This window comes from Triturus cristatus, chromosome 7 (genome assembly GCF_964204655.1).
Source record: "Triturus cristatus chromosome 7, aTriCri1.1, whole genome shotgun sequence".
Lineage (NCBI taxonomy): Eukaryota > Metazoa > Chordata > Amphibia > Caudata > Salamandridae > Triturus > Triturus cristatus.
Window position 1 is genome coordinate 164,089,509 of NC_140590.1, and position 11,174 is coordinate 164,100,682.

Consider the following 11,174-nt stretch of genomic DNA (forward strand, 5'->3'; position numbering starts at 1 on the left):
GAGCAAAGCCTTGTTGGGCAATTGATTACCAGTCTCCTGACTAACTATTCTCTCAACTTGTAGATTGCTCGCATTCTTAACTCTTGCTTCCAAGGCAGTCTACCATCGGCTTTATTTGGAACAGCGGGTGTTGTGGACCCACACTGTGTAAAGAGAACCTTCTTTACTACTGTTCAAAACACTGCTCGTGAAGTTCTGGACTGTGCAATCTCATCTCAGACCTCATTGCTTGAATGATAACTCTGGCAGGGGGCAGTAATAGTCGGTACCTAACCTTCTCGCAGGTGGATCCATTGCTAAGGATTCATCCCCGATATAAGGCACACGCTTCCGCTTTCCCCTGGGGGCTTAATTTTTAATGAAGTTCTTCTGATCTCACCATAAGGAGAATCTACTAAGCAAGGCATTTATTGCAGACTGTTTGGGGGATGTTAAATGAATATCCTATCGTAAATTACAAATACTTGGTGTAAATCTTCTCAAATTATCTGTGAGCCACCGATGGCGCACCCTTGGATTCTAAGAAACGGCGGCTTCTGGTGGAATGTTTTTAACCTTCTACTTAGCATGTAATTTCCCCCTGAAAAATATTTGTGTGACATGACACAGAAAATATGACGCATCTTCCTTGTCCTGCTACATTCCAGCCCAGAAGCAAGCACCAGCCAGCCCACAAGAAGTCTCTTGAACTAAGGCAGCCATTGGCAGGGATCACCTTGATGCAATCCGTAAAGAGATGGACTAAAAAATAGCTTTGGCGAAGCAGGACTACGCATGAAGGATTCTCCAATCCAATGGAGATAGACTAGTCCTGTCTGCACACTGGGAGATTGGTGTATTATACGCTGGCCATTCTTGCTTCTGCCTTTCAGGACACCGGCTGCTTCCTAAAAGCCTCTGCTGGTCAGTAAACTGACACGTGGCTTTCTCTGAAGTCCGCTGTAGCTGCACTAAACTATGCCACCTCAATTCAGCTCTTAAACAACATTTTGCCATTTTGAAGAATTCAGGTTTTTCCAGTGTTACTTTTGGAAACAATAAGTGAGTATGTAGTGTCCAGTGATGGTGTACTTGCCTAGAGATTCACCGTTTAATTTCGATATGTTGGCAGATGTAATGTCTAGTCTTTTGCTGATTAGAAATGGTTAAAAAAAAAAACTAATTGACCATTTTTTTAAAGTACCTTGTAGATGTTAAAGCGTGGGATCTGCAGCTTTGCCAAGAAAGTGTGGAATCTGAGCGTAAGGACCTCAAATTAATGCTGTGGTCTTGGGCACCCACCTACAATGCTTGATCTTTCTTGCTCCCTCCTCATCCCTGTCCTTTCCCCACCATTTCCTGCAGGGTACTTGCTAGTCGGTCAAAAAAGCTTTTAATATCGGTAAACCTTAAAAAGAAATAAATACAAATTTGCAATAAAAAGAGAGCCCAATTAGAGCTAAAAACGTATATATTTAAAAATCATACTTTGTAGTCCTAACACTAAAGAGATTCATATCGAAGATGGAGGAGGATCATAGGATTTCATTAGATACATTAAATAAGCACAGCGCTCCTAAAGGGCAATCCCAAACTATGAAATATATAGACAACATGAGTTAGTGTTTGAGCTTCTGCAGAAACAGTAGTTTGAGGACTTTAAGATTTTAATTTTTTGCACCTCGAGAACCACAGACAAATCTAGCAGTCGCGAACACTATTAGGGGGGTGGTATCATATTTGAGAAATCTAAATGCCTCCCTATAGTCCTTAAGCCCCCTGGACTTGCAAAGTCGAATGACCCATTTGGCTCTTGCCTTACCATAGAAGGGGCATAAGAGCAGGACATGCAAATCTGTCTCTCTACGACGCGCACAACCTGGGCAGGAACTCGTGGAATGTAATGCATTTGACCACTTATGTTGCGTCCCTAAGAGGCAATGAACTATATCTAAACTGTATATATAATTTCTTGGCCAAGGGACGCTGGATATCGTCCAAGAATTCATCAAAAAAAGGATGGGCTTTGATATTCAAAAAGGTATCAGTCAGCCTACCCGTGGAAGAATTTATTATATATTCCATGCGGTAGCGCTTAAGGGCCGTGCACAGATTTTTTTTTTTGGAGTACAGGGCACAGGTCACCTCAGGGGACGACCACATATCCCCCCCCCCCCCCTACCTAAACATGACAAAGTTGCTTGATGTGATTTAGCCATTGAATTTTCCCCTTGCTCCCCCCGGACAGAAGATCTGCTAAATCCTCCCTGTAGCTGGAGAGCTCAGGGGTCGACCATAAGCGTCTCCAATATAGGAGGGGGCGGTTTGCAACCAACTCCTGAATAGGAGCCAAGCCCAAATCCAACCGAAGGGGTGTCAGGGGCGTACTCATAGGGAGTCTCAGACGCCTGATAAAACTATTCTCAGTGCGAGATAAAGGGGCAACACTGATGTGGCCCAATAACTCTGCACCGTAGAGTGCTCCCCCTCGCCTGGGTTTTATAGATTTCCATGGGCGGACTCAACAGCTTAGAAGAGGTGTCATCAAATACCTTTAGGATACCACCAGTTGATTGTGCCAACTTCAGGTTTGCCTTAACCATATGGGATCCCCAATCCATTCGATCATTTAATGGATTTCCCAGGTAATCTAAGGTGGTTACTCGATCCAGAGCAGTTCCATCTAGGTGAGGGAGGAGCAATTGGCTAAGTTGGTGTTATAGGCCATTAACTTAATTTTAGAGAGATTAATCTCCAAGTTCCTAAGTCTACAAAAGGAGCAAAAAGCCTCTAATGTGCGCTAAATACCTGTGGATGATTTTGACAATAGAAGGGTATCATCAGCGAACATTAGGGCGGGTATCTTCCGCCCCGCTAAACTTGGGGAATCCAGATCTCTTGCTCCATATAGATAGTCTATCAACCCGTTTAGGAAGAGCGAGAAGAGCGTGGGGTCCAGAACGCACACCTGCCTTACTCCCTTTTCCACCGGGAACGGAGCTGACCGTTCCCCACACCTCCTGATTCTCACCCTTGCGTATGTACCTTGGTGCATACGTTTAAATAGATGGCACAGGTAGGCCGGAACACCCATCTCCAACAGGATTGCCCAGAGTTTATCCCTTTCGACCAGGTCAAATGCGGACCGAAGGTCCACAAAAATCAAATACAAACTACCTGCCCCAATAGTGACCGTCTTCCAGTAGACCAACTGTAATCTGAATAGTTGGTCTATGGTGGATACTTTTGCACGGAAGCTTGCTTGAAGGGAGGTTAGGATGTGATGTTCATAAATCCAGGTCTGCAACCTAGACAAAAGAAAGCGGGCAAATAATTTCTGGAGGACGTCAATCAAACTAATGGGGCGGTAGTTGGCCGGGTTGGGATAATTTCAGCTCCCAGCCAAGTAGTAGGGAACTCCAAGCCCTGAAGAATGGCGTTAAAATAAACCCAAATGTAGGGAGCCCAGACCTTTTGTTCACTAAGATATAGGTCGCCCGGGATCCTATTGAGGCCTGGGGCTTTCCCTGAAGACAAACTTTTAAGGGCCGCCTGGACTTCAAGGAGCGAGCAGGATGGGCAGGCAAGGCACGGGGCCTCCAGGTGGGCTGGTACACATGTGCTTGTTGGAATCACTGGAACTACCCGGGGTGCAGGGTTACTAAGAGAATAATTGCTAGTTAGAATTGAGTAAATATGCTATACAACAACCAACAGAAGTCGATCGCAAAAGTGGAGCCCCTGAAGCTCTGGTACTGAATCCTGCAACACCAGCCATATGTGCACTATTAGCTTCTTGGAGTACAGAGTTGAGTTTTGAAACTCTATCCTGTGAATTGCCTGTTGAAAGACCATGGTACCTGCAAAAGGTAGCATGATTGTGCACCTTTGGGGATTCCATGCATGGATTGTGTAGTTGTAGATTCACATTCTGTGTATACGCCTGACATCTAGTGTTGTGCTCAAGTATTACTTTTCTATTTGTTTGTGATTTGTGAGGTATAGTGACTCCTAAGATGAGGCCTATAACACTGCTTCCTTTTTTCGCCAAGGCGTTGGAGAAGTATGTGAATGTGGTTGTCCGACTTCATTGAGGCCACTAATGCTCTTCACCCCAGTCAATCGGGTTTTAGAGCTAATTATAGTACTGAAACGGCCTTATTGAACGCCACAAACTATCAAAGCCACCCTTGATAGAGGAGGCAAGGCAGTATTGATACTGCTGGACCTCTCTGTGGCTTTTGATACTCCTTCAGAGACTTAGTGAATGTGGCATTGGAGGCACGGTTCTCAGGTGGTTTACTTCTTTTCTGGAAGGTAGTCAGCAATCTGTGCCCCCCCCTTCAGCGGATATTCCATCGATGAATGTTGGAGTGCCTCAAGGCTCAGTTCTGAGTCCAACTTTATTTAATATTTATATGGCACCGCTGGCACCCCTTGCGGAACATGGGGCAAAAATTATAACTTATGCTGATGACTCCCAACTGTTGTTCACGTGCGAGAAGGACAATCTATCTATGCTTGACTAAAGTGTTTGGTTCCGACAAAACCAATTGTCATGCAATTCCGCCAAAACTGAAATCTTCTTCGGACATACCCCAGGTGATGAATGGCGGATTTGATGGCCCCAGGATCAGCCGCCACCTGCTAGTCCAGTCACCACCGTTAAAAACCTGGTAGTCATGCTTGACTCAGATCTCTCCATGAAGTCGCAGGTGCAATCTGTGGCTGGCATGTGTTTTAGACTCCTAGAAATGAGGAGACATTTTTTACCTTTGCTCCCCTTGTCCCATAGGAAAACTGTGGTCCAAGCCCTGATTATGTCCAGGCTGGATTATGCGAATGCATTATACCTGGGCATCCCCAATTATTTACTGGGCCGCTTACAGGTTATTCAAAATGCGGCTGCCAGAGCTATTTCTCTGGTAGGGCCCAGGACCCATATGACTATTCATTTAAAATCTTTACACTGGCTTTCAGTGAAAAATAGGATTAATTTGAAGTCTCTGGTGCTGGTCTTTAAGGCTCTCCATAACAGTGGGGCTCAGTACATCAGAAAGAGAATTATACCCTATACCCCAGCCAGGACTCTGAGGTCATTGGCCCAACATTTGTTATTGGTGCCTAAATTCTTCCGGACTAGGAAGGGGGGGGACGCTCCTTCCAGGTGGTAGTTGGAAGATTATGGAACACTCTGCCTCTCTCCCGCAGACAAGAACAAGAGCTTCTTAGTTTCAGGCGCCAACTTAAGACCTGGTTGTTCCATCAGTAACTGTGAACTTGTTAGGATCAGCGCCGGGACACTCCTTGGAGTAGCCGTGCGCTTTAACAAATTCCCCATAACATTAACACCTATTGCTGATAATGAGCATCGGCTCCATTGTTAGTAGTCTCCCACCCCATTGTGTTTATACATGTTCTGCTGAACCTTAGTTGTTGGACATTTTTGCTGGTAATACAATTCCAGCGTCTTCTGCCATTTTGGTATTGTGGCATCCCTCATAGCATAGTTCTTTGGTGATCTTCACACTACCAGTCTGTTCCATCGAGCGGAAACTCTTTGCCCCCATTCGGGCCTAGTCCCTATGGGGCCTACTTTATTGTGCTTGGTGCAAAGAATGTCCCATCTGTGTGAATACTGCCCACTGGTTTCCTGTCAAATACCCCATTGCAGCCAACCAGAAGATGCGTACCATGTGTCTCTCCAGATTATAACCACACCTTCTGTTCTGCCTGCCTCGCCTTCTGATTGAACAAAACATTGAAGTCAGGCTAGATACCTCGCAACACAATCCGTGACATGGTGGAAATGGGATGACACACACGATCTCTTCAGCAACCAAGTCTTCAAAATCAAACTTGAGCCAGGAACTTTGGCCACCGAACTGCAGATATTCTCTCCTGAGGCAAGTTCTGGATTTAAATCGGAGGCAGAAGACTTTCAGTCTGCAAGTCCAGATCAAGAAGACTTCTGCCAGGTGTACAACCTCTCACCCTCTTCCACCTCCCCAGCATCTAACCAGGGCCGAACACTGCCCTCGATGGAGCCAGGCATGAAGCCCAGCATCAGCCTTCTAGTCTGAGGGCAACGGTTGGCACCACAAGCACTTTGGATCTTGTACCCAGCCAGCTTCTGGCACCAAAACCTATCTTGAAGCTACTGCTCTCTGCGCTGACACCACCTTCAGATCTGGCAGAAAATACCCTCCAAGCTATCCTCTGTCCAAAGCATTCTTCAGGACCTAAATCTAACTCTGTGCAAATGGTCAAAAGCAGTGTTCAGCACCTGAATGTCAAGCAGCCACATCTTTCCCCACGGAATCCCAGCACCAACAAGGTAGCCTGCAACCCATACAGAAGGAACTTGATGCCAGGCAGGAATGCATCATGATTCACCCACAAACTGGCAGGAATCTGGCTTTGCGACCTCCAAATCCACAAGACCAAGCACTTCCTAAAAGGAAGCTTACTTTTGAAGAAGCCCTTGATTTGGGACCTGGGCCACAAGCCAAGATAGAGGCAACATGACTGAGGCACCATGAATCGCCACAGGACTTTCCACATTCTGGCTAGGGGGGGGGGGGGGGGGTAATAGTCCAGGCTCTTTACAAGAACTGTATAACACTCCATTTGGACCTCCCCTTGCCATAGATGATACATGACCATTAAAGATAATGGGGTACCCCTGTGTCCCTCAGTACCTGGGTATTGGTAACCTATTGAACAGTGGGCCATGTGGATTCATGCAATGAAATTAAAAACTAGACCAAACTATCAAGTACAATTTATCTAGGTCACATATATATCATGTATATAGCTCATTATTGATTTCACTTTGTCACTTCATTGCAATTTATATTCACGAGTCATCTTCTCCATTTCTACTAATGAAATTGTGCCTGTGACAGATATATATATCTATTATCTACTGGCGGTCGCCAGTAGATAGTTATAGTTAGGACCGTGTTTCCATAGGAAATCTGAAAATTCTATTTTGAATAACTTTGGCGCCGGTTGGCGAATCCTCGCGAAATTTTCAAAACTAATGGGGCGCTCCGCTCCGCTCCTACCCTGAAAGTCTCGGGGTGATTCGTCAAGTGGGGGCAGAGAAAAAAGGGGGGTCCCAAAACGCGTTTTCCCCATGCATTTTCCCATAGGACCTTTAGTCGAAGGTACAGCCCCGAACGGCTGAACAGAATTACTTGAAATTTGGCAGAGAGGTAGTCCTCAGGTCAGGGAAGTGCCTTTTGCAGGTCTGGTGTCAATCTGTTCAGTAGTTCCTGAGAAAATAGCATTTAAAAGCATGTAAATATCTATATGCGCGCACCGTGCGAGCACCCTAACGTGCGCGAGCGTAATTCTGATTGGTGGTTACATGATAGTCAACGTACGAATCGGTCGAAATCAGGAAGTGTCGGCCGCCATTTTGTTTGTTTTCAGTGCGAGAGTGAAAAAGGAAGGTGGCGAACATGAAAAGGGGGCAGGGTAGAGAGTTTCTGACCCCCTAGCCTTTGTCAGGGGGTCCCTGAAGGACCCCGAAGGCAGAAAAAAAAAAATATATATTTTTTTTAAATCGCGGGGGTGCGCGCACGGTGTAAAAAATAAAAATAAATACGTAGTTTATTGTAAAATAAATATATAAAAAAAATAATACATACATAACTTAGCATTTAAAAAAACGTACAAATTCACTGAAAAAACCATAGGTTTCATACACGTTATAGTTAGGAATTAGCATTTAAAAAACTTTGCAAATTCACTTAAAAAACCATAGGTTTCACACATGTTATAGTTAGGTGGATATTTCACTCGTAAAAAACCAATGAAATTCCCCCGTTATAGTTAGTTCAGATAACTATAACTCGCGCGACCGCCACTCTATCACAAGGATGATGTCATCAGTGATGTCACTGACCATGTCATGAGTGATGTAATATGTGACGTCATCAGCAGTGCATTGCGGGCGCGCGAGTTATAGTTATCTGAACTAACTATAACGGGGGAATTTCATCGTTTTTTTACGAGTGAAATATCCACCTAACTATAACATGTGTGAAACCTATGGTTTTTTAAGTGAATTTGCAAGGTTTTTTAAATGCTAATTCCTAACTATAACGTGTATGAAACCTATGGTTTTTTCAGTGAATAGATATATATATATATATAAGGAGTTCCAACGAGCATTGGAGTATTCCCTACGGTGAGCTACTCAGAGCAAAAAGAAATTGCAGTACCAATGCAGATTTCCTCAAAGAACAGGATATCATGATACAGAGATTTCTAGCAAGGGGATACCCTAAATTGGTAGTAAAGAAAGCCACCGACAAAGTCAAACTGGTGGAATGTGAAGTTTTACTAAGTAACACTCTGGTCACACAAAGAGAACACTGACACATCTCAGATCCGTGTCATACTCAACTACTTTTGGCAATTCCAATCAAATTCGGAAGTGCATAACCAAAAACTGGAATATCCTCAAAGGGGACCCCATTATTGGGGTTACTCTACCTGACCATCCAAGTATTACATACAGATGTGGTCGCAACTTGAAAGACATCTTAGTACATAACAACATTGGCAGTAAGAGTCTTAACAGAGGGGTAGATCTTCATGGATTTTATCCGTGTGGCCACTGCAAAGCTTGTAACAGCCATATGGTCAAAGAATACTGGAATCCCAGTACTAACAGTATGAACAAAATAAACCAAATTCTGACCTGCACTAGTGCCTTTGTAATATATGTTAGTTTGCCCATGTGACGTGGGCAGTACAACACATATGGCCAAAACACGTATTCTTGAACACACTAGAGCCGTAACCAAGAAGGACAAACAATACCCCATAGCCCGTCACTTTGAGGCTTATCATTTCTCAGATCAAACCAAACTCATTTTTTATCATGGAACAGGTGAATCAGTATCGGAGGGGTGGCAACCGTACTTTGAGACTTAGACAGAAAGAATCCAGATATATAAAAAGTATGTGCACCCGATACCCCAAAGGACACAATACGGAAGAAGAGTTGGCCATACACTTACAAAGTGAATGAGCCACCTTAGATTTACATCCAGTTCCTATGTCCGTTCTCAAAGCAAGTTGTAGTACGTCGTCTTACCACCTTACGGGCATGGACATGGGCGTGCTCACATAAGGGAACAGCTAGCACACGCAGAGTAAGTTAGACTTGGCATTGTGGAATTTAAGATTATGTATGACATGATGCACAGGGCTCTGTACTCATAGTTTAATTAGTGACTCTATTTATTAGTGATGGAATTTCTTCTAACACATGTTCTATTTTCCTCTTTTTTCTTCTCTTCTCTCTTTTACAGGAAGGGAGGGACGTTGTCTCAGGCTTGCGGCACCTGTACCCTAAACCTTTCTCCGTGATTCATCTTCTATTTTCTTCTCGCCATATTAAGTAAATATACAATGTAATGTATATGATTGTAACACTTGTTGATATGTGCACATTTACACATTGTTTTTTGTTTTTGGACCCACACTGTTTATAACAATGAGGTTTAATTCTTTGTTCGTCCTTTTTAAGACTTTTTTTGGACTACAGTCCCACTAACCAGGGAATCACTCATAGACGTCAGATGGACCCAAGAGGGGATTTTGACTAAATGGGGGTAACCTATTTGCCACACATGTATTTACATGGGTTGTTTTATTCTGGGCCATGGTCCCTAATCAGCAGCGATTGCAAACTTATTCCGTTGTCATATGCCTTCATGTTTGGGAATGTACGATGTCTATTTTGTATACATGGCCCCTAAGACACTAAATAGCATTAATTGTGGGCTCCCATATTTTCGAGTATATATTCATATAGACACTTGAGACTCTCTGTGACGTGTGTGAGCTAATTTCTCACTAGCGCATACATACTAAGATTCCCATAATGCACCCTGGTTGTTATTTCACTTGGGGAGTCCCACAACCTGAGACATATGCGTACACGGCAGATCTCTTTTCAGAACTATATCTGTCACAGTGGTCCCCTGACTTCCCTCGGGATTAGTTCCGTACACTGTATACTGCCTGCTCACAGAATGTTGAATTGTTCTATATGGTGTATGTAATTGCAGATGCCAAGATGGCGACTATGTATTGTTGACGCCACAGTCCACTTTTTATGTTGGTGATTTCACCGAGTTGAAAGTCCTTTTAAGAGAAACTTTATTGACCGTGTTGTGTAAACAAGCGCTCTTAGGAGCGCGAAACGCATCACGACTGGTTTATGCTGTTAATAAACCTCAACTTTGGCTTAAGAAACGGACTCTGTTGTTTTTGTACGGACCCGAGTGCTCGTTGGAACTACGTTTACACGTACATTGATTTTACCGGCTGCTCCGCCGGCACTGAGCCACACCTGAAAGACGAGGGATCTCCGGAAGGAGCTCTACTTTGTTCTTGGATATATATGGAGAAGCTACGCAAGTTGGAGATATCGAAATGGTGGGAGTGCAAATCATTACAGAGGTACTTGGATGTGGGTCGCATACCGAGAGGGCTACGGGTTCTCGTTGCACCAACTTATGAGAATCCGGACCCGAATATGCTGAAGGAGTGGGCAGAGAACAGCGCTATTTCATCACGGCGTATGTTAGAGATCCTAATAAAGTATGCAATCAGTGATCGTGTAAAAATTCTGATAAGAATTGATGAGTTACAGAAAGAATTAGACAAATTCCCCGAAAAAGACGAACTCAGCAAAGCACAAATTGAAATGCAAAAAAGACTGACAAAACATGAGCAATCAATTAAGGAACGTAAAGCAACGAAATTTCAGAGAGATAAACGTGATTATCTTAATGGCAGGATATATACATTTTCAAAGAAATTCGATAACATCCGACGACAACAATTATCCTCAGCCAACATCTCTCAAACAAAAACAACAGAGCCAAGTGGTTCAGAACTCAGCTCGGAGGTGGAATCCGATATAGAAGACGCCGCCTCTGGTACTGCGCCATCCGTAATTCAAGAACTGGATTTTTTACGGATAGAACGTTCCATGTATCTGAGACCCCGCCCACCTCGCTACGAACAAAAAAACAAAACACAAAATCAAAGACGAGAAGGCGGAAAGACCGGAGATGGGGAGGGAGAAGAAAAAAACTCATCCAAAACTACGAACAGACGAACAAAGAGAAAGTAAGATCGAATACCACCACAGACAACACAGT